The sequence below is a fragment of the Rattus norvegicus genome, chromosome 15 (genome assembly GCF_036323735.1).
Source record: "Rattus norvegicus strain BN/NHsdMcwi chromosome 15, GRCr8, whole genome shotgun sequence".
In the NCBI taxonomy this organism is placed as follows: Eukaryota; Metazoa; Chordata; class Mammalia; order Rodentia; family Muridae; genus Rattus; species Rattus norvegicus.
In genome coordinates, this window is record NC_086033.1 from 99,576,275 (window position 1) to 99,603,106 (window position 26,832).

The 26,832-nt window shown below is 36.0% G+C and overlaps 1 protein-coding gene across 4 annotated transcripts in view; it reads left to right on the forward strand.

The window, feature by feature from the left end:
- Positions 1-26,832, forward strand: part of Gpc5 (glypican 5) — a 1,436,787-nt gene that overhangs the window by 961,776 nt on the left and 448,179 nt on the right. The window lies entirely within an intron of this gene.

Here is a 26,832-nt window from a genome sequence, read left to right on the forward strand (position 1 = left end):
TTAGACTATAGTCATCTTCAAGTTTTAAAGATATATATATATATATGTATATATATACATATATATATTATATTTACCTAAAAGTTTTAAGATTATTACATATATTATATAATTTGGAGATAAAATATGTGTGTAAGTAAATGTCACCTTATGACAGGGCCTGCAGAGACTAGAGAAGGTCACAGGTTCCCTGGAGTTTACAAGCAATCGGGAGATACTGACTTGGGAGCAGAGAACCAAACTGAGGTTCACTGGAAGAGCAGCCGGTGCTCCTAACCTCTGTAATCTCTCTGTAGGCCCTGATTTAGTATTTTGAAAATAGTAAAAATACAGGAAAAAATAATCATACCAATATTCTCTCTTTACATTCTAAAATTGTGGGTTAACACCCATTTCCAAGTGTTGAGAAATTTTGTACACTTTTTGTGTACCTCAGAGCTCTTTAGAAGGCCAGTACTATAGGTTGTATTGACTGTATCATCAACGATTTTTCTGAGGAAGCTTACTTGTCCACAAGATGCTCTTCTCACTTCAGATAGGGTGACACATGGTCATAGTCATGGCACCAAAGAGATTGATCCAAGTGGATTCCCGAAAGATGGAGGTCAACCTAAGGTCAACCTAAGGCTACATAATGAGTACCAGGGCAGATTGGGCTACTTGTTTGAAAACATTAAAAAGAAACAAAAAATATACTATTTAAAAATTCATATTTCATTGTTTTATATCAAGAGTACTATTTTTGTTTTTGGAAAAGAGAATTCCCTTGGTTTTCATCATCAAGAATGTATACTGTTCTCTTGTTATTTTGTGTGAGCAACCGTGAACTATAAACGGGCAGATGGGATTTTAGTATCAGTGTACTTCGTTCACTAAATATACAAGATAACAACTGTGTGATTCCAGGGATAATAAAGGAATCTCAATGCCAAGAATAAGAGGGTGGCATAGAACCAGGGAGGGCCCATCATTGTCAAAGACCACACTAATATTTCATCTCTTAAAGATGACACAGCCTCCCTATAATGCTAAGAGCTAGGAAGAGTTGCGGGAAAATGAGCCTGTTGGGCTCGTAAGACATTCATACAAAGACAATTGAGAGTGAACATTACTCACTCTCACATGACAGCACCAAAGGTTAAAGGTTACACCAGTCCCACAGTGACCAGGAACCAATTCTACCATAATCTGAAGAAGAAAGGCACAAATTCACCCCTGAGCTTCCAAACATTAGCACAACCCTAACTTAATTTTAGCCTTTGAGAGTCTAAGCAGGTCTAGCTAAATACTGTGGAATTCCAATGAAACCATGAGGTGAAGAAGACAGTTTGTTTTGTATGGTTAATTCACGGTAATTTTGTCCATAGCAATTTAATTATATAATATTCAAGGTAAACTTTAATTTATATTTATTTCTTTATTATTTATTTATGTGTGTTTCTGTGTATGTGTGTGTGTGTGTGCCTGTGTGCCTGTGTGCATGTGTGTACCACAGCACAAAATGTTTCCAGAATACTTTCAAGATTTGATTCTTTTCTTCTACCGTGCAGGTTCCAGGGATCAAATTCAGGTTCATAGACTTGGTGCCCATTGACATAAAGATTTTTTCTTATCTTCTTATAATTAGCCTTATTTATAGAAAGTTTCAGAAAACAAAACTACTGTTGCAAATATTCAAAAAACAACACAAAAGAGATATTTATTTTTGTAAGGTTTGGCATGCTTTAACCCTAATTAGAAGCATTTCATATGAGAACCCACATTATATTGCATTTGACTTTCGTTCTGTTTTTATCGACACAGTTTCTTCTGTGTTGTAGACAACTCTTTTGAAAGACTAAGAATCTATGAAAAAGAGATATTGTTTGAGTGTTGATGGTTTCAGTCATTTTCTCATTTTTTTAATTATCAGGTTCAATGATAAGGTTAAGGGAGAAGTAAGATCCGGCTACAGAGATGGCCCAGCTGCGGAGAGCACCAGATGCTCTGGCCGAGTTTGCAGGCTGTTTCCAACATCCACATGGTGGCTCACAGTCGTCTATAACTCTGGTTTCAGAGACTTTGATGCCACCTTTTGTCTTCTGCCTGAACCTTGCATGGTACACGGACATACATGTAGAAAAAAAACACACACTCATACGTGTAAAATAAAATAGTTTTATTTAAAAACTAGATGAGCAATTGAACCAAGTTAAAATATTGAACATTTTTTCTTCCTTCATTTTGTGCCCGTTGTACAGTATAGACAGAAACAGTTCCATGGCTACAGCACATTGTCCTTACTGCTCCAGGATCATATAGATGGTACATGGTGGTGGTTGTGCTATTTTGAGACAAACATGGATGTAGACTAATTATACTGTTTCTCTTGACATACAAATGGGAAGAAAACAATTTTAAACCTAGAGCAGATATAAAGAGCATCCTTATGTTGCACATAAAAAATCCAGTAGATTTTGTGAGAGTGATCTTTCTATACAGATAAAAAGATTTGTTTCACAAAATGAAAGCAAGAAGGGTGATATGAAAATGACATTAACATGAGACTCCGTGGAAAACAGGAGCCACGCTTTCTATAGTTACACTTTACTTTTTTTCATAATAATGTCACAGAATTCTAAATAACTAAGAACAGTGATTCCATTTTAAATGTATATCATGCAACCACAGTAGAAAGCATTGCTAGACATTGACTACTGAGCCTCAGAAACCAATAGGTTCTGCCCTTGGTCACCAACCTTCCACACCCTTATCTCCACACAAAGATTTTAACTCTGTTCATGAAAAGCCCAGGGGTAACTTTTAGATATTTGAGTCCAAGCTTCCCAGGAAACTTAATCTTTGTATTCTGTTTTCTGGTGGATGCTTTATTCATGTTCTGTGATTATAAATCTCTCTCTCTGTCTACCTCACAGGCATTCATATTCCTGGTCATATTCTGCTATTGAACACACCACATGAAAAATATTCTTTTAAAGCATAGCATAAAGGTTATGGAAGTGAAATTGTATACATCACAATGTCCATTCTAATGAGAATTTTACTATAAGAAGAAATCCCCTCTATCCAGTTTCATTTTATACTTTCTAAAAGGGACATAACCCAATACAGCTAACCAAGGGCACACTACTCTCCCTTTATCTGATTATCATTGAAAGGAGGAGAATGGTTAGTTTTATAAGAGTGATAAATAATTCATAATAATATGATTGGTGTGATGTTGTTAGATGTCGTTACTAAGTTGTCAATCATATTTTCTTGGGAATTACTCAATAATTCTATTAATACTATAGCATTTTGCTTTGACCTTGACATATGATTTTGCAAATGAATGAAAGAGCTTTATTCTGTCTTGTTTATTTTATTAACCCTCTCCCTGACTACAAAATAGAACAAGCAAATTCTTCATTTAACCATAAAAAACATGGTAGAAATTCAAACATTACTCAAAAAATCACACTGCTATAATCATTGGGAAAAAAATGAAAGATAATATTACTTACTCCATAAGCACAAAACGCTTGTAAACTGAAGGCACCATACCTCAGATTTAATAAAGGTAGTAGAAGAGTTATCCTGCCCTTCATATGCTTGGGGTATAGCTGAGGGCAGGACTAGGAAACTCTGTCGACTTGCAGTGTAAGTGTTGCTGTAGTAACTGCCTTCAAACTTTCAACAGAAATCAATTAACTAGCCCAACAAATATTTGCAGAGTTGTTTCTGACAAGACTGTAAAAACCTTTTCCAAGATAAGAAAAATACATCAATTGATGATTTTCTTGCAATTATTCTGATAGTTTTGCCTGAATACGATGATGTAGACTAGTTTGTCAAATCATAATATGTAAACACATCATTCACATAGCTTCTTTTATTTTATTTATTTCGTTTAAATCCACTTCATTCCATTCCTTCCAATTCCATAGCTATCTGATACCTTTTTCTGCCTCTTTCATTTGATCTTTTTTTATTGTTTTTCTTAAATTGTCTTTGGTTATTTTATATATTTACATTTCAAATGTCCTCATTCCTGGTTTCCCCTCCACAAATCCCATACCCAACCCCCTTCCTCCTGCTTCTATGGGAATCCTCCCCTACCCACCTGCCCATGCCTGCCTACTGCCCTAGCATCCCCCTACACTGCAGCATCGATCCTCTACAGGACTAAGGCCCTACCCTCCGGTTGATCTCCAAGGCCATCCTCTGCTACATAGGCAGCTGGAGCCATTGGTCCTTCCATGTGTACTCTTTGGATGGTGGTTTAGTCCGTGGGAGCTGTGGGATATTGGTTGGTTGATATTGTTGTTCTTTTGAAAATACACATTAAAAAAAATCCTGAGTTACCGCGCCCTATACATGGGTATGAAACCATCTAATGGAGGATAGGGAATCACTCAAAAGCTGAAATCTTATACAAATGACTCTCCCACAGTAGCCATCAATTACTCATAATGCCCTAGGTAGGGATAGGATTTCATGAGTTTTTCTGGCATCTATGCTGGGACTTTGGCTGATTTAATCTTTGGTAGGTCTATTGGAAGCGTCTATGAATTCATGTGCTATGAACTCACACTATCATTTTCAACAAAGATTATTTTTCTTAGGAAAAACACTAACTATACTCTGAGATATTTTCCCTCTACTCCTTCATGATAAAGGAGCCTTTGAAAAAGGTGGTGTGGTGTAGATATTCTACTTACAACTGAATTCTATAAGCTCTTATCCTCTGTACCATCACCTGCTACGATCTCTATATTAATCTCCATCTACAAGAAGAAAGTTCGATAATGGTGGGTGAGAAATGTACTAACTATGGGTAGAAAGATATTAATACATCAGGCCATTTGACACTTTATCTTTTTAGCAAAATAATAATATTAGGTTTTCTCTAGGGCCAGTAAAACAGCCAACCACAGGTATTTGTGACAGTTAACCATACCAGGCATGATTTCTATTTTGTGGAACCAGGTTCAAATCCCAAAGGAAAGTGCTGGATGATTATTCCCATACTATCATGCTACTATTGCAATGGTGGACACATCTTTTAAGTCAAGTTGTTATTGTAACTTTCAGGATTTATTGTTGGGTTAAACTAATTCTTACTGTTCTCTACTAAGCTTACATTGCAACACTGTTAAGGCTATCTATTCAGGATTAAGTTTCTAGGAAGGTACTATTAAAAAAAACAATTTCTTATTTAGAAGGATCAGGATAAGTCTGACATTCTGATCTTTAGTTTCCAGTAGATGTTAAAAATAGTATTCTCTTGACCACATATGAGGTAGTATGAGAACCACAATGCTGGTTTTAAATCTTCGGTACACTAATGTTGTAACCATCCTCAAAAAATTGTCTTGTTTTGTTTTTTGATTCAGTGTTTCTGGAGAAGGTTAAAAGTACATTTTACTCTTAGATAACCTATTGATGCTGGTGACTTTATTTCAGTAGCTGTACTGTGAGAACCACTGACCATGAGATACCTTGGAAACATGGAGAAGGCTGGTTTGACACATTAAAGAACATCAACAAAAAACAGAGTTTTCAGTCACTCAGTTATCCTTCCTTTTTGTGTCTTTATTCCTCCTTCTGTGTGAATTGGTTACATCACAGTCACATCTTTATGAAAGTTTTTGTGAGGAATAAGAGAGGAAAATTAAAGAAATATTTCTTGGCTTTGAGAATTTGCAATTTAAAATAGAATATTAACCAGGAAAAAAGTAACATTAAAGATGCCTAAGAAAATATATAAATGAAGACTAAAGTGTAATTATGTGAGGATTGAGAAATTATTGAAAAGGTGATATGATACATTTGTTAGAAATAGGATCCACCACTCTGGGAAATAGAACCAAGAGAGAACCCTATGAGGAAGCTTAATTTTGATCAAGACGTTCTCACAGGGCACCGCAATGTAGAGCTGAAATGTCACTCAGGGAATTTGATCAATCTTTTAAAATGAAGACCTGCAGACTCCTGTAATCATGGCACTCAAGAGCTTGAGGCAAGAGGCTAGAAACATTGAGGCCAAACCAGACTATCTCTCAGTACCCTGTCTAAAATGTTTAAAATTCAAATAATATGAAAATAAAAGGCAATGTTAAGATAGAATGCAAGTCAACAGGATTTGTGGTACCCTAGCATTTTAGCAAGATGTAATTGGCAGAACTGTGAAAATTAGTAATTACCCAACTATCATTTTTTTACTGATACACTTTAGTGATACATGATATGCGAATACATGCTATTTGGTTGTTTCTCATCTGAAAATGGAAGGAGCATTAGAAAGGACAGCAGCTTAGAGTACCATTGCCATGGCAGGGTGATTCATAGAACACAAGGATGCTATGTCAGGCATCATCTGGGACCTGAGTAGACTCAGTTTCTCCTTTTCCCTCCATGGATATTTTCTTATTTGGAAATCCTTGTCCAATTCAAGAAGGACTATGGATTGATTCATGTCTTCACTGCAAATTCATCATACAGTTATCTTGATAGCTGATTAAATTGTGGGGATTTTAGTGCTGAATCATTGGAAAGCTTAATAATGTTCTAGCCAAGACAGCAGCCTTAAAAATTAACTGGACACTATCCAAAGACATCAAAGAGTATACCAGTGTCACGAGTGCAGGAAGGAAGGCAGAAATAAACAGTCTCAATAAGATGCAGTAGAACCAGTTTTGCTAATTGCCTAATCCAGACCAAGAAAATAAATATTATCACCCTTAGTATGTGAAGCAAATTCATTCCAGCATCTTTTTATAGAGACTAGAATCTATGATTTCCCCAAAATTTTCATATAAGACAATGTGGTATTTGTGTAGTATACACATATACATACACCTACACCTATACATACACATATACATCATGTATAATGCCAACATGGCATAAATGCTCTATAAAATTAGTCATACTATGCTGCTTAATAAACAACCATGAAGCTGTACATGCTCTACCTTGCCATATTTTTCTCCAAGTATTTCAGGTTGCAGCTGTTCAAATCCATTAGTGAAGACTAATTGGAGATGGAAAGTTTCCACTCTAGAGTCTGTCCTAAATCAGTGTGGCTAAACATGGATGAATAGAGTTTTCTGTATAGGGCAGTTTGGTTTATTCTATTTTATTCTATTGATGTATGCACAATTAGAAATATTAATAGGTTACATTCACTGTCATGAGGAGCTAACCAAAATAATAACTAGAACTAAGCGACTGTCCATTAGTATTTTTGCCTAACTGATGACTATGGTTTGTCTGTTGTCTTATGAAACTATTCCTGAGAGAATATTAGCAAACATTCAACCACCACAGGTAGGCAACTGATGAGATCTGGAAGCAAGGATGCTGGCAAAGCCCAGCTTGCTATAGCATGGACGTTTATTGGGATTACGTTTAAAGGTGTGTTGAGGGGTCATTTATAGATGCAAAACTAACTCATAGAAAGACAGTTATATCACCAAAGCAGTGTGTATAAGGGTTAATGAAGTCTGGAAGACCAGAACTCTGTACTTGTAGACAATTCTTCCAGGTAGCTCAGCTGGTCTCTGTCTTTCAGACAACTTGGCTGACTTGGTTTTCTAGGCAGACTGTAAATATGTATAAACACATGCATGAATGTATATTTGTATGTACGTATATACTCACCCCAGCAAGATGCCTAAAAGATACAAACCAGCCAAGTTGTCTGAATACATGTAATATATATATATAAATATAGATAATATAGATATTATATTAGATATAGATATAGATTAGATAGAGAGATAAAGAGAGAGACGGAGATAGGAATAGAGAGAGATAGAGATAGATATAGATGATTAGATATAGAAATAGAGATAGAGATAAAAAGAGATAGAGAGAGATAGAGATGATATAAAGATGAACTTTAGTGTGATATGAGGTATACAATTAGTTTTTAATATTCTGAATAATATGATCCCTATTGCCACCAATTGAGAAGCTAGGATTTTACTTGTACATTTATCCGCTATATGTATCCATTCCCTCTCATCATGTCTTCCTCACACAATTGATCTCAGGCACTCTTTATTAAGTTGGTATAGACATCATATTTGGCCATCTGAGGTCTTCGTTTATCTCATCTTTCCTAGTAGAAATCAAAAACAGCACATGAATTTCTTCTCTGTTTCTCAGAGTTTTGAGTTCAGTGTAGTAGTAGGGCCATTAGCTCAAGGCCAGCTTGGGCTAATTGATTGGCACGATTTCAGAATACAAACAGCAAACATCTTGAACTTTGGAGACAAGATGCAAGAGGTATTTCTCTCATCCTTCTTCTCCCTAGTGTGTTTGCACTGTCAGAGAAATGAGACAGAGGATTGGAGAGAAGCGGTTAGAACAATTAGCATGGTGAACTCTGCCATGTGCTTAGACTACTGCCTCTGTCCTTCACATGCACCACACAGAAAGGGTTTTCTGTGGCTTTTCATTTACTTCTGTCACTGTGCCTAGATCTTCCCCTAGAGCCTTAGTGTTCTACTAGGCTTGCATCTCATCTCATCTCATCTCATCTCATCTATCTATCTATCTATCTATCTATCTATCTATCTATCTATCTATCTACTATCATCTATCTATCTATCTAATATCTATCATCTATCCATCTATCTATCTACTATCTATCTACTATCTATCTATCTATCTATCTATCTACCTATCTATCTATCTCTACATACATATATAAATAAAACAAAATATTGGCACAGTCCTATCAACATAAATAGTGTCCACCTACTCACTCACCTTTCGAATGAGAAACTGTTTCATGCAGGAAGCTTTGCTGCCCACTCTGAACCTTGCCATTCTAGCCTAGTTCTTTTTCTTCTTGGAAGTTGGAAGAATGGTGAGGTCAAAAAAGGGGAACAAAATATTCATTCTCCTGAAATCCAGGGATAATGAATGGAGCATAGACTGAAGGAAAGATCACACAGAGATTGCCACACCTGGGGATCCATCCCACATGCAGTCAACAAACCCAGTCACCATTGCTGAGGCCAAGAAGCACTTGCTGACAGGATTCTGATATGGGTGTCTCTTGAGAGACTCTGTAAGAGCCCTATTGATACAGATTAAGATGATTGCAGCTAACCATCAAACTGAGTACAGGGACCTCAATGGAGGAGTTAGAGAAAGGACTGCAGGAGCTGAAGGTGTTTGCAACCCTATAGGAAGAACAATATCAATGAATGAGACGCCCCAGAGCTCCCAGTGACTAAACCACCACCAAAGAGTACACATGGGAGGACCCAGGTCTCCAGCCACATTAGAAGCAGAGGATGGTATTGTCTGGAATCAATAGGAGGAGAAGCTCTTGGTCCTCTGAAGGCTCAATGCTTCAGTGTAGGGGAATGCCAGGGAGTTGAGGTAGGAGTGGGTGGGTGGGAGGGGAAGCATCCTCACAGAAGCAGGGGAAGGGAGATAGAAGTGGGGGGGATGCCGGATTCATCATAACATTTGAAATGTAAATACATAATCTATCCAATAAAAACAATACAATGTAAAATTCTGTCAGAGACCAGTGCAGTACTGGCATCTCATTCTTCAGTAGTTCCTGCTCTAGAGAACCCAGATGCTGTCAGTGTATACAAGCTCAAAAGATCTCTGCACCAAAATTACTTCATTCAGAATGACTCTTGTTTCTTTTATTCCTCTTAGCTCTTAAAGAAATATTTAGTGGTAGAAGCAGAGCACACTTGGTTCACTTAGTGGGATCCATGCAGATGGTTTCAGGAACCCAGTTATCAGTTTTTATTAGTGTATATTAACTGTACACAGTAGTGGATTTCATTATTATAACTTTGTACATGTGCATGAATTATTTTAATAATGTCATGGCAGACAGGTGGGAAGGAGTGGGTGGGTGGGGAAGGGAGTGGGTGGGTGGGTGAGGGAGTACCCTCATAGAAGCAGGGTGGATGATGGAATGGTGGGTTTCTGGAGGGGAAACCAGGAAATGGAATAACATTTAAAATTTAAATAAAAATGCATTTAAAATTATTTTAATAATATTTTCCTTGTTTTTTTCCTCTTGACTCCTCACACTCATACCAGCACATTTCTTCCCAACTATTTTTTATGACCTAGTGAATTTCGTTAGTGTTGAATATGGAAGCATGGATGAAGGTTTGTTCATGAGAACATGGGTCCTACAAGGCCCTCCTCCCATCCATGATGGTGTGTCCAACAATGTGTAGGTCTCAACTGCTAGTTCATGAGTGCAACACCCTTGTCCTTTCCAGAATCCATCATTCTACAACCTCCCACTCTTCCCTTCTCCACCTATATTCTAGCTGTTGCATTTAGGATGCAGACACTCACAATGTCTTCACCTGTGAGGTTTTATCCCCTCTCTAGGTGATGAGAATGACTCTTCTTGAAACAGGGTTATTTACCAGCTGTCTCTAAATAATAGTTTCTAGAAGCCTATTATTATTTTTAAAAGAGGCTATTTTGATGGGAGCATGCTATTATCTTCTTGAAACAAATATAAAGTTAATAAGGAAACATTGGAAACTCCAGCTTCCTCCTGATCTGAGTGTTTACACTAACCCTTCTAAAGTCCCTTCCTACTCATTATAACAAAGTGTCACACTGCTGCCTAAGATTTGGGGACTGCCAAACACTAGCTCTGTCTAATTTGGCAAACTAAATTGCACTCTCTGGTTGTCTGGTTCTTGCATTGATATTGATTTCAGGTGTCCTATTTTGCAGTGGTGTTGAATGAATAAGCAAACATTAGGAGGGGCCTGGTTTCACATCTGCTTTATAATGTCAATGAGAATCTAGGTTATCTCATTAATCTGGAGAATAATAAGGATCATTAAATTTATACTCTACTTATAATATCACTGATTATAGTAAAAGGATATCTTCTTGTACAGATTTAAGGAATTTGTTCAATAAAAAAAGAGAATTCAGTAAGAAGTAAGTAGGGCTGAGAATATATGCTACTGATAGAGAACTAGCCTAGCTTAGCATGGTCAGAAAGAACAAACATGCAGAAAAAGGTGAGGAGAAGGAAAAGAGGAGCAGGAAAGGCAGGATAAGAGAAGGTGGAAGAGGATAAATTTGATTTTATTTTTCTGATTTAGGGCCTCACACATGCTAGGTAACCTGTGTACCCCTTAGGTACATACTTAGCACAGCAAATTCATATTTCAATCTTTCCTGTGTTGAAGTTTATGTAAAAGATTTTATTATATAGACAGAAGTCAAGGTTTGAGTTAAGACAAAAAAAAAGAAGTTGGCAGAATGCTTGTACAAGAAGGCTGTGCTCATGTTTAGCTCTTAGCCGTTAGTAGAATGCCCATTATAGAGATTGTATCATGTGGAGAATGCTCTCATAATTGCAAGAGATATGACATTAACATTCAGTTCTTCATTAAAAGGACAATCTCCAAATGTGTATGGTAGTCGTAGTCATACATTCTTTATTTTCCATTTCATTTTGTAGATGCGACATTAAAATGCTTTGCTTTCACTAATTCTTTCTTTGTGTTAATCTAAAGGATGCTTAAACCAACAGGTTACGTAGAGTTTCAATGGTATATTAGAAAGCTAAAATCAAGGAAGCAGAAAGGCCTTCTTGGTTTAAAAGCAAGTGGCAGATTTACCTACTCTACCTCTGCAGAAACAGGAGGAAAATCTCAAAAACATTTTTCTTACCCATATTGCTGTTTGTCTCACGATTGAGCAACATAAAAAGTAAAGGGAAAAGTAGGCATTATTTAATTTGACATCTGTAAAAATCACAGAATTAAACTAAATTTTCCAACTCTTGTTTTGATGAAATATAAAGTAATCATGGCTTTTTAATTTTTTTTCAAAGTATAAATCCTTTGAAGAGAAACAAAATTGAGGGTTCTCAGAAGCCAACCACTGTGAGTGTATAATCTAGTTATTATCAATAACCTTTTATGTGATCACTTAATAAAGCCATCTCTTGAGTGCTTTGTAACGATAACAATTGCAGAGTTAACAAACACCTAACTAGTCATAAAAAATTTCAGTCTCAATGTTTTTTAAGAAAATTTGTTAGGAAAAAGAATTTTTGAGATTATGAATCAAATGCTGCAGGAATACCAAGTATAACTCTAAGGATACAACTATCAGCATGGAAACCTGTTCCCACAGAACAGAATTACATGCTTAGAAAGCATTTGGAATTTAACAGTGTTCAGCAGCTCCACTACACTGCAATTTAGCTAATTAAGGCCATTTGTTCAGTAATTTCTCCACTTTGAAAGTTAAAATATTAACTGATTTGGTACTAGAAGAGGCAAATATTTTTAATTAAATATGTACAAATTTTACCACATTAAGATAAATACTATATGTTTGTATATATACATATGTATGTAATTATTTAACAGGTTCTTCTAGTTGCTTCTAATTGGAGAGTATCTAGAGCAATTGTTAGCTTAGCCATGTCTCACAGGAAATAGAAGAATAATTTGTATAAGTGATAGAGACTTATGCAAATATGCCACTTGTTCAGTCCATAATCATTCTCTTCTTTCTGCTCCTTGACCATGAAACGGACCATAGAACCAGGATGAGGTATTAGTAGCCAGAAACCTATTTGTTCTTAATTTTTGTTGGTTAGTTTTCAGCTATGCCAAAAATATTTGCTTTGGGAAATCAAATTAATTGTACCAGTTCTATTACATTGACATCATGTATGTAATCAATTTAAAATTTTCCTTCTAATATTGCCCTAAAATATATCTCATTAGTAGAAAGATAGTATCAAACACTCTTTTCTGAAGAAGAAGAAAAAGGAGAAGAGGAGGAAGCAGAAGCAGAAGCAGAAGCAGAAGCAGAAGCAGAAGCAGAAGCAGAAGCAGAAGCAGAAGCAGAAGCAGAAGCAGAAGCAGAAGCAGAAGCAGAAGAAGAAGAAGAAGAAGAAGAAGAAGAAGAAGAAGAAGAAGAAAAGAAGCAGAGGCAGAGGCAGAGGCAGAGGCAGAGGCAGAGGCAGAGGCAGAGGCAGAGGCAGAGGCAGAGGCAGAGGCAGAGGCAGAGGCAGAGGCAGAGGCAGAAGCAGAAGCAGAAGCAGAAGCAGAAGCAGAAGCAGAAGAAGAAAGAAGAAGAAGAAGAAGAAGAAGAAGAAGAAGAAGAAGAAGAAGAAGAAGAAGAAGAAGAAGAAGAAAAGAAGCAGAAGCAGAAGAAGCAGAAGCAGAAGCAGAAGCAGAAGCAGAAGCAGAAGCAGAAGCAGAAGCAGAAGCAGAAGCAGAAGCAGAAGCAGAAGCAGAAGAAGAAGAAGAAGAAGAAGAAGAAGAAGAAGAAGAAGAAGAAGAAGAAGAAAAAGAACAACAACAACAACAACACCACCTAATTAATGATGCTAAAAGAAATTATTCTAGCATGTGAGCTCTGGATTTATTTACAGAAGATTGAGATGACCTTAAGGATAGACATGCCTTCTTCTGTGTAGTGCTGCCTGTGAGGACACCCTACCTGGTGATCATTTTTTTAACCTCTGAGCAATTGTCTGTGATTACAGAGTCAAAACTGGAACCATGTGTGACTGATTTCCAGGACTAGAAGACACTCATCATGCTTGTGCATCCCTGTGCCAAATACATAGTCCATCATGCCAACATTTCCTTATCCCTTCCTACCATAGACATACACCCAAGCTAGACTCCATATGAACATTACCTATAGGACTTGAACTATAAAGGAGCAAATCATAGGTGGTGATTGCAATTGCCCAGGCTACTGAAACAATAGATCAAACAAATTTGTATCTACAGAAAGGAGTTGAAAGTTCTGTTACAATATGACCTTTCATTCCCAGTTCTCATTATCGGAACAAAGTATTTTGTCTTTTATTTTAGAGGGACCCAACACCCTGTTGGTTCCTACCCGTGCTATGAATTCTCAACAAATGCTCTGTCTAAGAACACTACCCTATTTCAACAGTTATGACAACAGCAATAAACTTGAAAATTGGCTGCTATGTATCCAATGAACTGACACTTATGTTAGTATTGTGTAGATGTGCCATATACAGGTGTAGAAACACACCATTTCAAATGAAGTGAAATAGAGCATAAAGTACTTCATTTAGAGATCCATAAAATTATACCCAAGTGACTCACTTAAGCATTAGCAGACATAGTGTTCTATGTTCTTACAGCTGAGAGGCTGTTCCCCATAAAACAATCCTCTTTCTAGCTAAGGTAAGGTAATGAACTATATAACATCCACTGAGGTAGCAACCCTTTGACTACTTCATCAAATTAAATTGAGCCTATTTAGAGCTTTGTAAGATAGTAAGGTATAGTTCTTTTAAATTCTTAGTTCAACACATAAAAAAAAAGATTCACAAAAGTCTAGGAATGGTCAAAATAAAGGGCGAGTAGCATTCTAGTGACATATTAAAATCCATGGTGACAATATTGCTAGCTGTGTGCTCCAGGCGATTTTCTCCTCTGAGGTAACCCTATCTGCTGTAAATATTAACACATTGTCTAGGCACAGAGAAACAAAAAGTTTTGATAATACCCCTTTTGCTGGTTTCCTAGGTCTGTGACAGCAATTCTGGGCATGATCCATGAGATCTAAGATCTCTTGGAGCTGATCAAGCTATGGGGCATTTGCAGAGATTTTAAAATGTAAATACTACAGGTCCAGATGCAAAGCACCATATTGGTCTATGCACCTTAAATCATGCAAATGGAAGGTTTCTGGCTGTATTATTTTTATATAATAATTGTGTCAAGAACAGTACACAGCTCTTTAGAAATCCTTCGACCCCCCGGGGTAGGGGAATGTCAGGGCAGGGGCAGGAAGGAGTGGGTGTATGGGTGGGGGAGCACCCTCATAGAAGAAGAGGGAGGGGGAATGGGATAGGGAGTTTATGGAAGGGAAACCGGGAAAAGGGATAACATTTGAAATGTAAATACAAAAGTATCCAATAAAAAAGGAAACCCCCAGTGAGCATGTGTTACTCATTAAGTAGGAAAGAGCATGTCAACTGTGTGTAGAGAGTTCATATGTAATGAGACATCTGTTAGATATTATGACAACAAGCAGCCATTTACAGATACAAACACTCTGCTTCCCCACTCTACACTGATCTCACAGATTTAAGTCCTTATTTGTCATTACCAAATGCATCTCTAGTCAATTTCTAATTTTATTTCTAATTAGTTGTTCTGCCCTTAACTTGCTCAATTATAAAAGTATCCTATCTTATAGACAGTTCCCTAATTATTGAAGACTATCTCAATGTACTGAGCATTGACCTTCTACAAGCACTTTGGAAATTCCACTTTGCACACCAGTGAAAAAGTGCAGTTTAACTTTCCCACTGGCTTTAGTAGAGTTAGAACTAAACTTGATGTGTTTTAACATATTGTAGTGAAGATCGTGTGGTGCTTAACCTGGAATAGTTGCAAATATCTTTAAAGAGGGTAGAAAGAATGGAGTAAATGTGTGCTTGGGAAAGTGTGAGTCATGTAATCCCACTGAACAGTCATTGGCTGCTTTCTAATCTAAACGAACAGTCATTGGCTGCTTTCTAATCTAACTGAACAGTCATTGGCTGCTTTCTAATCTAACTGAACAGTCATTGGCTGCTTTCTAATCTAACCGAACAGTCATTGGCTGCTTTCTAATCTAACCGAACAGTCATTGGCTGCTTTCTCTTCTCATTGAACAGTCACTGCCTGCTTTCTAATCTAACCGAACAGTCATTGGCTGCTTTTTCCAGAGGCTTTGCTGTTACCTGAACACAGGCAATAAGCTTATGTATAATTTTCTTTGTTTTTATTATTTATTCTATTTTAAAAATACATGCCTTTATTTTGTGATTACGTAATCCATACACATTCCCTTATACGCCTCCTTGCTCTCTTACAGATCATGGTATCTTTTTTATTATTGTTACATGCACATATATCCCTAAGTATGTGTATAAACACATTTCTTGTATGTATATCTTCAGAATTTACCCGTTGGGATTGCCCTGCCAAGTAGTGTGATCATCCCTGTGATGATCCCTAGGGAAGACTATTTCTTCCACTCTTAATAACTTTAGTTACCTCTGTGTAGGGCTGAGGCCTGAGGCTTTTCCCAGTCCCCTTAAGCATTGCCTTTTGTTTTTCTTGTTCAGCTCCTGTTTTGCCAGTCATATTGGAGATGATTTATGGTTGTTTCTGACACGAGTGGGACACACAATCTCACAGCAAAGTCTTTGATCCTACAACATTCGGATCTTTTTCTGCCTCCTCTTCTGCAATGTTGCCTGAGCCTTAGGGTACCGAAGTCATCTTGCAGATTTCTCTATTAGGACTGGTCTCCATTGATTGCAAAGAGAAGTAATTCTTTGCCCCCATCCCTGATCCCTGTGGTTATGTATATATAATTCACTGGATGTAGAAATGAAAAAAAAAACAAAACAAAACAAAAAAAACCTGGATCCTGTGGCAAGTCAGAAAGAATTCTTAGGTGAGCACATGGCCTGGAATTGTAGACTTGAATTTCATTTCCAACATCAACTTAAGTTTGAATATATTAAGAAGTACATTCAAACACTGTTTCCTTTATCATCAGCAGGTAAATATAATTTTTCACTTAGCGATTTGTTTAAAGATTAGAGAGCATAATCTATGTGGTGTGTGTGGAAAGTTCCTATTTAACAAATCACCAATATAACATAGATATAAGGCATTTAGTGTTACTTCACAGATTTGCTGCAATTCTATCAGTATTTTATAACTAGAGTTCTGCTTCTATAAATTATTTTCAAATTTTTCAAATATACTACTACTACTACTACTACTACTACTACTATTACTACTACTACTACTACTACTATTACTACTACTACTACTACTACTATTACTACTACTACTACTACTACTATTACTACTACTACTACTACTACTATTACTACTACTACTACTACTACTACTATTACTACTACTACTACTACTACTATTACTACTACTACTACTAAAATGCATCTTACATATTTTACCTTTTGAAGTATATTTCTTTATCATATTTTAAACTATGTTTTTTTATTATCTAGTCTTGGAAAGTTTTCTTTTTCTCTCCATGTTCATTCACTGTTTAAAATGTAATTAATTCTTTTTCATGAAAATTTATTAGAACATTTTAATATATTACAAACTATTAATCAAAAATTTATACAGTATTTGCTGATCATGTGTTTTACCTCCTCCAACTACTCCTAGGTGTTTCCCAGCTCCCAGCAACCAAATCCCATGCCCTTAATTTGTTTTTCTTAAGAAAACAAATTTGCAATAAAAAATATTAAACCAACATACCCACAAGAAACACACACATACATACACACACAAAATACAATAGGCTAATTTGGTTTATATAAATGATGTAATACAAAAAATGCCAAAAGTAATATGTAATATGAGACAACACATTTACAAAACCACTATTGAATCCATTTTATGTCTACTATGTACTCTGATGAGGACTCTTCCGAAATGAGGTTAAATGTAGCCAATGAGAATCCTTTGAAAAACTGTTTTCTTTGTAAGTAAGTATCAACTGCAGGTGGGTCCTGCATTGGGGCTTTCACACTTCCCTTCTCCTCACTGAGACTCCATCTGAATTGAACCAGGGAAGGCTCTGTGCACACTGCCTCAGACCCTGAGTTCACATGCACATCTGTCCTGATGTGTCTAGAAGACCCTGTTTCCTTGGTGTCATCAGTTCCTGGTGACTCTTACAATCAGTCTGCCTCCTCTTCTGTATAACTCCTTGAGCCCTTAGGGAAGAAGATAGATGAAGATATTTCACTTAAGATTGATTGTTCCAAAATCTGTTACTGTCTATACATCTCCCAGTTGACTTCTCTATATCAGTTGTCATCTACCACATGAGGAAGCTTCTCTGATGAGGGCCGAGCAGAACAATTCATGAGTATTGAAGAGTGTCATTTATGACTATGCTTTTTATGAAAATGGTAGCATTTGACTTTCAAAGCTCGTAGTCTATCCACTCTCAGATCCTCGACCACTCATGCAGAGTCGGATTTAACTCTGGATCCCACCCTGTGCTGGGGACTTTACATCTAATCATAAAGTAGTTGGGTGCACCCACAACATATGCACCTCTATTACACCAGCATATATTGTAGGAAGGTCACCATTGTACTGTGGGTAATATCAGCAAATAAAACACCATTTACTTAATAGATATTTGGTGTGATAGTTCTATTGGAAGCTTCACATATAAAACTACAGTTAAACAGTCCTATGCTCATTGTTTTGCTAGACACTATTATGATTTCAAATATAACACTAAGACTTAGAAGAAATAGTTTACCTAGGGTCACAAGCTGTTGAAGGACATGGAAGGACATGATAAAAAAAAACTATCCCCTTTGAAAGTGTGTCCTATTTTCAGTAAGGCATACTTGTTTTATGTATTTGAATGATGATGCACACTAAAGAAAGTAGGAGCACATGTTATACACACATGAAAAAATTAGTTTTCTTCAAAGCCTCCATCATTTCTCATAGAAACTAGATCTTACATCTAAAACCATGCGAGCTCCTTTTTAGAACACACTCACTCTGTTTCAGGTATATATTTAAAATCATTTTCCATGGTTTCAGCTCATAGAATATACATGTAAAACGTCTAAGTACAATGCACGAAACAGAGGTATTTTGCAAACGAACCATGGAGCCAACGAAGATAAACACCAATTAATAGGCACATGAGCTGAAATGCAAATTACTTACTGTAAAAGCATTGTAACGTATTCCTAAGAACATCAGTGTATGAAAAAATAATAAGACATTGATGTCATATAGTTCATACAGTGATTTAATAAAATATTAAATATTCATCCTACCACAGTAATAAGGCACATCCTTTAAGAAACCACTAAAAAGGCCCTGGGTTCGGTCCCCAGCTCCGAAAAAAAAAGAAAAGAAAAAAAAAGAAAGAAACCACTAAAATTAGGAACTGTAGCGAGAAGGCTGATAAACTGATAAGTATAATATAATCTAGAAAATTTGCTGCTAATAATTTCTACATATTTGTCAGGTAGCCCTGGAATTATGGTAATAATTTTAAATCACAGGGATTAACGACACTGTTAGCACTATTTATAGTAGAAGAAAAACTCCGTTAAGGTCCTCACTTCAGTGAGAGGCTTCGCTTTGGGGGCGTGGTAACCCTGAAAAAAAGAGTTAAGTACCCATAGTGCTTAGTGATGGACATAAGAAGTAAAAAACTAAACTACAGTACGAAGCAAGAGTTAAGTGTAAAGCAACACTTATCAGCTGCGGAGATGGTCATTTACACAAGACCTTAAATTATCTAACAAAGATCGTGCAGGCAACACGCATCCCAGATTTGAATTAGGAAACGGAGTTATTTGAGCTAATGAATCATGGGGATTAAATGTGTTAAACCATTAGGCTCTTAACACATGCAGCTGGCAGGCATGTTTTGTCTAGTCTGTGCACTATTTATCGACTCGGAGATTTTAAAAACACACAGAGATTTCCGTAAAGATAAACAATGGGCTGCAAGAGGGCCATGGGCACATCTGTGTGCCCCAGCTTTTAGTATGACATAATCAGCTGAAGCCAAAGAGAACTTGCCCTTACGGAGTTGCGGTCAGGATTTCTCACACACCTGGCTAAGTTAACTTCCCCTCCACTGAGTCCCGGTAGAGCCTTATATTTATGATCTGTTCCTTCAGCTTCTGTCATTTTTTGTATCGACTAATGTGTGGTTCTACCCCTTGTTGAATTTGATGCATAAATCCTTTTCTTTCCCTGGGAAATCATTTTGAAGCTATATTTTAATGAAAAGTATATTTCTAATGAGGAAGTTTCGTTGTATGCTTTGTGAATCTATAATATCAGTTTTTAATATCTGTTTTTAGCAGAAGTCTGGAAAAGGTGAGGTTTTGCTCAAAGTGTCCCATTACCAAATAATAGATTAATTTTTTAAACTTGAAATAGCAAATTGGATTCAAATTGAGATAGTTCCGCTTTAAAAATCTAAAGATAAAATTGTGAAAGAATTTAGCAAGTTTAAGTTCATTTATTTTCTTCAGTGCAGTATTCTGTCCTTTTTATTTACTCTGTATAAGCAAGATTATTCTCCTCTTTGCGTACATGAGAGGTAGCACAAATCATACTTGGAGTAATTTCCTCATTAATAGAATTCTGGTATATTTATTAAACATAGAAAAATATATTTTATATTAACGACATTAATTCTACAATCCATATTTTTAGTTGCTACTTTTACAACCCTGGGTACTAATTTTGCATGTAGAAGGATTGCATCACTTTGCATTAATTCTAAAGTTTTGCTAGTAAGGAGATATGATTGTCCATTAAAATACAGCATAACTATGAGCACAAATTATACTATTATGAGTAATGGATTATGAAAATAAATTTCTCACTGTAATTTGCTTAAAATGAGAGAGGATTTACATTTTTACTGGGCCAAAACTCACCTTTGTGTACTACATTACTTGGGCCCTCAAACTGTCTGTTTGAAGACCTCATGAATAATATTTTCTGCCCTAAGTATAGCAGAATATCCTAAAGGCTTGACTTTGTAGTTAAAACATTTACATCACTAATTAATTTATTTGCTACCAGAATTATGATGGCTGTATTTGGATAACGAATTTTTATATGAGTAATGCAAGCTCCTATTTTGCTTTAATATCTGATTTCACATGTATTTATTATTTGGTAAAGTCTTTCTCTACCCAGTAAGCTGATTTTCATTAGTATTCTTAAGAGGCTGTTATCATCAGGCCCATTGGACAGTCATGCAGGATCTGAGACACGTCTAGAAGATCATGTCTACCCTTGTTTTATTTCTCAAAAATAAGCCTTGTCTTCAAGATGTGGCAGATTTTGAAGGCAAGGGCCTGGCTTTTAGGGTCATGTAGAAAGGAGGTATAAAAAGTTCAGCAAACTCTTTCTATGTGGAATATTTTTCCATTTCAAAGACCTTTTCCACTTAAGATAATAATATTGAACTTCAAATTTTGGTTAAAATACTAAGCTAGGTACATATGTGTTAGGGTCTCTTTAGGAATATTTATATCATATATTTTTTTAAAAAATTGTAAATTTCTTCACTGAGTAATGTTTGCATCTCTTGACATCCATTAAGTATAGGAGAAGAGGTTTTCCATACAATTCCCCAATTGACATTTGAGAATTTAAAAAACTGAGTCATCTAGTGATACAGAGATAGAAGATAAACAGATAAATAATGATAAATAATATACAATGTCATACTTATAGACAAAATCAGTGCATATTAAAACTTATTAAAATTTTATTTTATGTATATGCTTGTATGTGTAAATTTTGTATTCTATTTATTAAATACAAAACATTTATTGTTTTAGAATTCATACCTGTATACAATGAAAAATTATCAAATTTACCTCCCCATTTCTCCTCTCCAACTCCTGTCAGATGTCGTCCAGCACACCACTATCTATAATCTATGTCGTAATTTTTAATAATATATTGAATCTAATTAGTAATGTCAGTTTCTACACAACTGTGAAAAGAAACCATCAACTGGACCACAGGAGTATTTAGTAGATTTCTTTGAATAAGAATTGCATTTCCTCCAAAGTCCCTATCACCTGCTATTTAGTTAGAGGTTGGATCTTGAGAATTCCTTCCACATCTATGCTGGAATTATGGATGGCTTGATCTTGTGCAGGTAAACACAGGTGTTGGGAGTTGATAAGGGCAACAGTCATGTTATGTCCAGAAGACACCATTTACAAACCCTTTCCTATCCTCTGTCTCTTTGACCGTTCTTTCTTCCTCCTCTATGATGTTCCCATAGCCTTACAAATGTCCTTGATAAATATGCCCCATTTAGGATCAATACTTAACAACCACATATCCTCAGCTCTCCCTTTGTAGTGCTTTCCATGACAAAATCCATCTGTCTCTAAGAAATGCACTTTACTACTGAACCTTAACCATAGAGTAAAGAGATGGAGGGGAAGGGGGATGGGATAGGGGCCTTATGTCTGGGAAACTGGGAAAGGGAATAACATTTGATATGTACATAAAAAATCCAGTAAAAAAGATGGTAAAAGGCATATTAACAAACAGAACTATGAAATAGTCAATTGTATCTATTCTAATATTTGATGGAAATCAATTCATATTTTTGTCCTACACTGGTTTTCTGGACCTTGAATATAATGTGTCCATGTGTGCTTTGATCTCAATTCAGATTTTTTTGTGTTTGATATTAATATTGATCCTGCTTCTGATAATTTGAGTTTTCTGTCTCCAAGGATTATTGTTTTTTTATCAATTTAGAAAATGTATATATTTTTCATAAAACTCTGTCTTCCCTTTTTGATTAATCTGGCTATCACAATTACAGTGTCACATTTAAAACTTGGAGTTTGCATTTATTTCACTTTTTAGCATATTTTCACGATGTAAGAGCAAACTCCACTTGATTTACACTTGAAACTCCTTCTCCTAGCTCACAGTTTCCACATAAGACCTTTCTCGTCTCCTCCATGATCCTTAAGCATCCCCCTGTATCACTTCAACTTCCTTCTCCTTTTTGTTTGCAATTCAGAACATCTCCGGACGAACATTCCTAAATTCAAATCCTAATCAAGGCAAAATCCACTCATATCTCTCTGAAGACTGGAGTCTACCATTTCCCACTATGTTCTAGGATTTGGTTTCATATTTTTCTTGATTTACCTTACACCTTTTATTGATTCTTTTCAATAGATGTATAAGTAACAAACTTTCTAGAGGTAGAGTTATAAAGGTAAGTCAAAATCATCCATATGAGGCAAAATTGAATATAGAGCCTTAACATAATCTAAGTATGAAATATACTTTTAGATAGCCTTTCTGAGTGCCACTGAATAATAATGTGTATAATGATATTATTGTAATGTATTCTGATCCTATATAGATTGAATACTGTAAACTCTTTCATAGACATGTTTTGGAGAAATATTGAAGATTGTTTTGCCCATTCTTGCTATTATAGACCATTCTTCAACCTGAGTTTCAAATGTTCTATAACACCACACACGTGTGCATATACATGTATGCATGCATGCATGTGCGTGCACACACACACACACACACACACAGACACACACACACTCAAAACTCTTCTACAAAGGCAAAACATAGACCCATAGGTTATCAAGGAATTATCCTCAGGGCTTTAGGCTATGTAGGGGCCACAAATTGAAAAGCCACTGCCTCATTTTATCTATTCAATCCTCTCTGATGTCTGCCTAAGTATATCTGTCTTTTTATTATTATTTATTTTTTGTGTGCCTTTGTGTCATCTCTTCAAAGAGAAAACTATGTTACTTCAGTATAATAATAGGATTGCATATTTGTTTGCTTTCCCATGGGCATTTAACAGAGAAATTCACCCTCAGTAAGCAGCAGGAATTTATTTGTGGCTGAACGACTATACAGTTTCATAATTCAGTTTGTGGTCAAGTATTGGTTTACTTTAGAAAAAAGTCATTCAGATTTGTAGACAGTGTCCCACAGAGGGACTATGTGTCTGCCGGGGTGCATCATTTTTCTCAGGAAAGCACTTTAGCATCTGAGCTAATTTAAAAATAATAATAGTAGAGGAAAAGCAGTGGTAAGACAATTTTGGGACTATCAGTGAGATTGGGAATTAAACTTTTGTATTTTTCATTTGGGTTTACTGTTTATTTGTTTGTTTCGTTGGTTGGTTTGCCCTGTAGCTCAAGCTGGTAAATAATGTGCTATGTAAATGAGATTGCAGTCAAATGCAAGATCCTCTTTCCCCCGATTCTCTAGTGTGGGATTATAGGTGTTCACTGCCAGGTACTGCTGGATTCGAAACAAGATAGAAGATGAAACAGTCCCAGGGTCAATGTTATACAGTTACGATACAGCTGCAAAAACCTAAGAGATGCAGGCAGCAAGGGATATATTGATATCCATGATCTAGAGAGGTCTCTTATTATGACCAATTAATAACAATAGCAACAATGCTGATATCAACAACAAAACAAAAGCTCTTGGGTAGTCAAGGTGACTCACTGTGTATGCCTTTTTCCACTTAAGCCTGAAAACCTGAGTTTGATCCAAAATTTTCTGAGGAACCTCCACACTGATTTCCAGAGTAATTCTAAGAGATCGCAATCCTACCAGTTATAGAGTAGTATTCCCCTTTCTCCCCATTCTCACTAACATTGTGTGTTTGCTGAGAGGAGCCTGACATGGCTGTCCTCTGAGAGGTTCTACCAGGAGCTGATGGAGAAGGAGGCAGATACTCACATCTAAGCATCGGACTGAGGTCCTAACTCTATGGAAGAGTTAAGGGAAGGACTGGAGGAAGTGCAGGAGACAGCAACCCTATAGGAGGACCAACAGTGTCAACTAACCTGCACCCCTGGGAGCGACCGGAGACTAAGCCACCAACCAAAGAGCATACAGGGGCCGGTTTGAGGTCCCTGGCACATATATAGCAGAAGACTGCCTAATCTGGCCTTAGTGGTTGAGGCTGCACCTAATCATGTACAGATTTGATGCCCTAGTGAGATGGGATTGCTGGAAGAGGGCACATTCTCAGTGGTGAAGAAGAAGGGACTGAACTCTTCTTGGAGTATTCAAGGGAAGCATCATTTTTGGGTATCAACTATAATAATAATAATAATAATAATAATAATAATAATAATAATAATGTTTTAAAACATTTAGTTCTCATCTCCTGCTCTGTTGCAAGAAAGTATAACTTTTAAGCTGTAGATCCCACAGTGGAAGGCACATCACTTCAAAACTGTGTGTCACTTTCTCTTGGTTTATTGATCATGGTTATTTTGAGGAAACACCCTTCTGTGCCAAAACGTGTAAGTTTGCCCAGACCAAAATCAAATTGTACCAGCAACCCTAGCCTAAAAACTCTGAAGCTATAAGCCAGTTTTTAAAGTTGTATACATCGGATATTTTGTCATAGGAACTACCACAATCATTGCAATATATTTTACTGATAGCACCTACATTTTACTTCTAATTCTCTTAATTTAACTTAAGCAAGTGCATAACAACTAGTAAGATATTTCATTACCAGATATAAAGAATACATCTTTCCCCCCTAAAACTTAATCCCCATATTCTCCTTTCTCAAGATGTAAGTGGCTTAAAAAGCATCTTGCTAGTTTTCCACTGGCAGGGCATCTAGACTGTAGAAACAATTACATAAAAGCTCTGGGCTAAGAGGAAACCGTTCTCCACAGTCTTCACTCATTACTGGAAAGCCATCAGAGAGAGTCAATCATTGAGGGTAGTTGAACAAGTCAAATAGTTTCTCAGACAATTTGTGCTCGGCTTGGTAATGTGCTGAACATAATTTTTCAACTGTATAAGACTCTAACCAAAATTAAAACTAAATTAGCTTAGACCAAAATTATATTCTTTCATACCATTATTGACAATAAACATTACTCTATTAAATAGAGCGAAGGCAAAAAGAATCACTAAATACTGTGCATATACTTGTGTCTGCTTGTTTTAAGGTAATAATAATTAACATATACTTAGAGTAATATCTATCTATCCACTACCTGTATACTATAGATTTTTTTACATATCTATCTACTATCTACTGTCTGTCTATCCTATCTATCTATCTATCTATCTATCTATCTATCTATCTATCTATCTATCTACCTATCTATCTATCATCTATCAAAGCAGTTTTACAAAGCAATCTGTCCTTGCATTGAAGCATTCTGACTTTTCAGAATCTACTGAGACTATCTATCTATCTATCTATCTATCTATCTATCTATCTATCTATCTATCTATCTATTCAAAACACTGTTATAGAATACAGTGGCAATAATGGGAAAAATAACATATCGAAATCTTATGGCCATCTAAACCACCACATCAACTATGTCAACTACATAAATCCAAACATTTCAAAGTATTGCCATCTATTCATGTTTATGGTTTTATATTTTCTGTGTGAGACATCGCTGTGTGTTCACACCCTTGGTAGAAGCCAAGGGTTTCCTGTGCAGATCATCTGCAAACTCTAACAACTGGGCTAGAATTTCAGTCCATTATTCACCCCTCTTGTGTAGCTTATACTCTTTGGGAATGTCTCATTTGTATTGTGGATGATTCTTGGGAGAACACAAGCTTGTCTTCTGTCGTTCAACCAAAATTAAACTGATACACTGAGATGGAATTCTCCTCAGAATACAGATCTCTGCTAGAGTAGAATTGAGACATGCTTCCCTGCAAATGCCCGTGGGAAGTACATGAGACTATTCCTTTAACATTTCATATTTTATTACTACTGTGTTTGCCTACTTAAAGGAATTTTGAATTATATTGAATGTATTGAATGTATGGAATGTTACTAGTGGTGGAATGAAGATTTAACGGCTAGTCAAACTGCCTAAGGCAACTAAAAACCTGTAGTATTCCTAAGTATGAATAATAAAAAAACAACTTGAAGCCTGATATGCTTTTGGCCAATTATAGAGGTAATGTAATATTTGTTTGCTTTTAATGAGTAAAAATGATAATATAAATTTCTGTTGATAATTTAGAAAGACCTTATATAAATGCGGTACACAACGTGCAAAATAGTTTTCTCATGGTTGAAGGTTTATTGCAACCCTAAATTATAAAGAGACTCATAAAATTAAAATTTCAAAGGAAACTTCTAACATAAATAAATATACCAGCAAGATTTATATAGAAAATAAAATGTATTTACAATATTTTAAAGCTATTTTATTTTGATTTA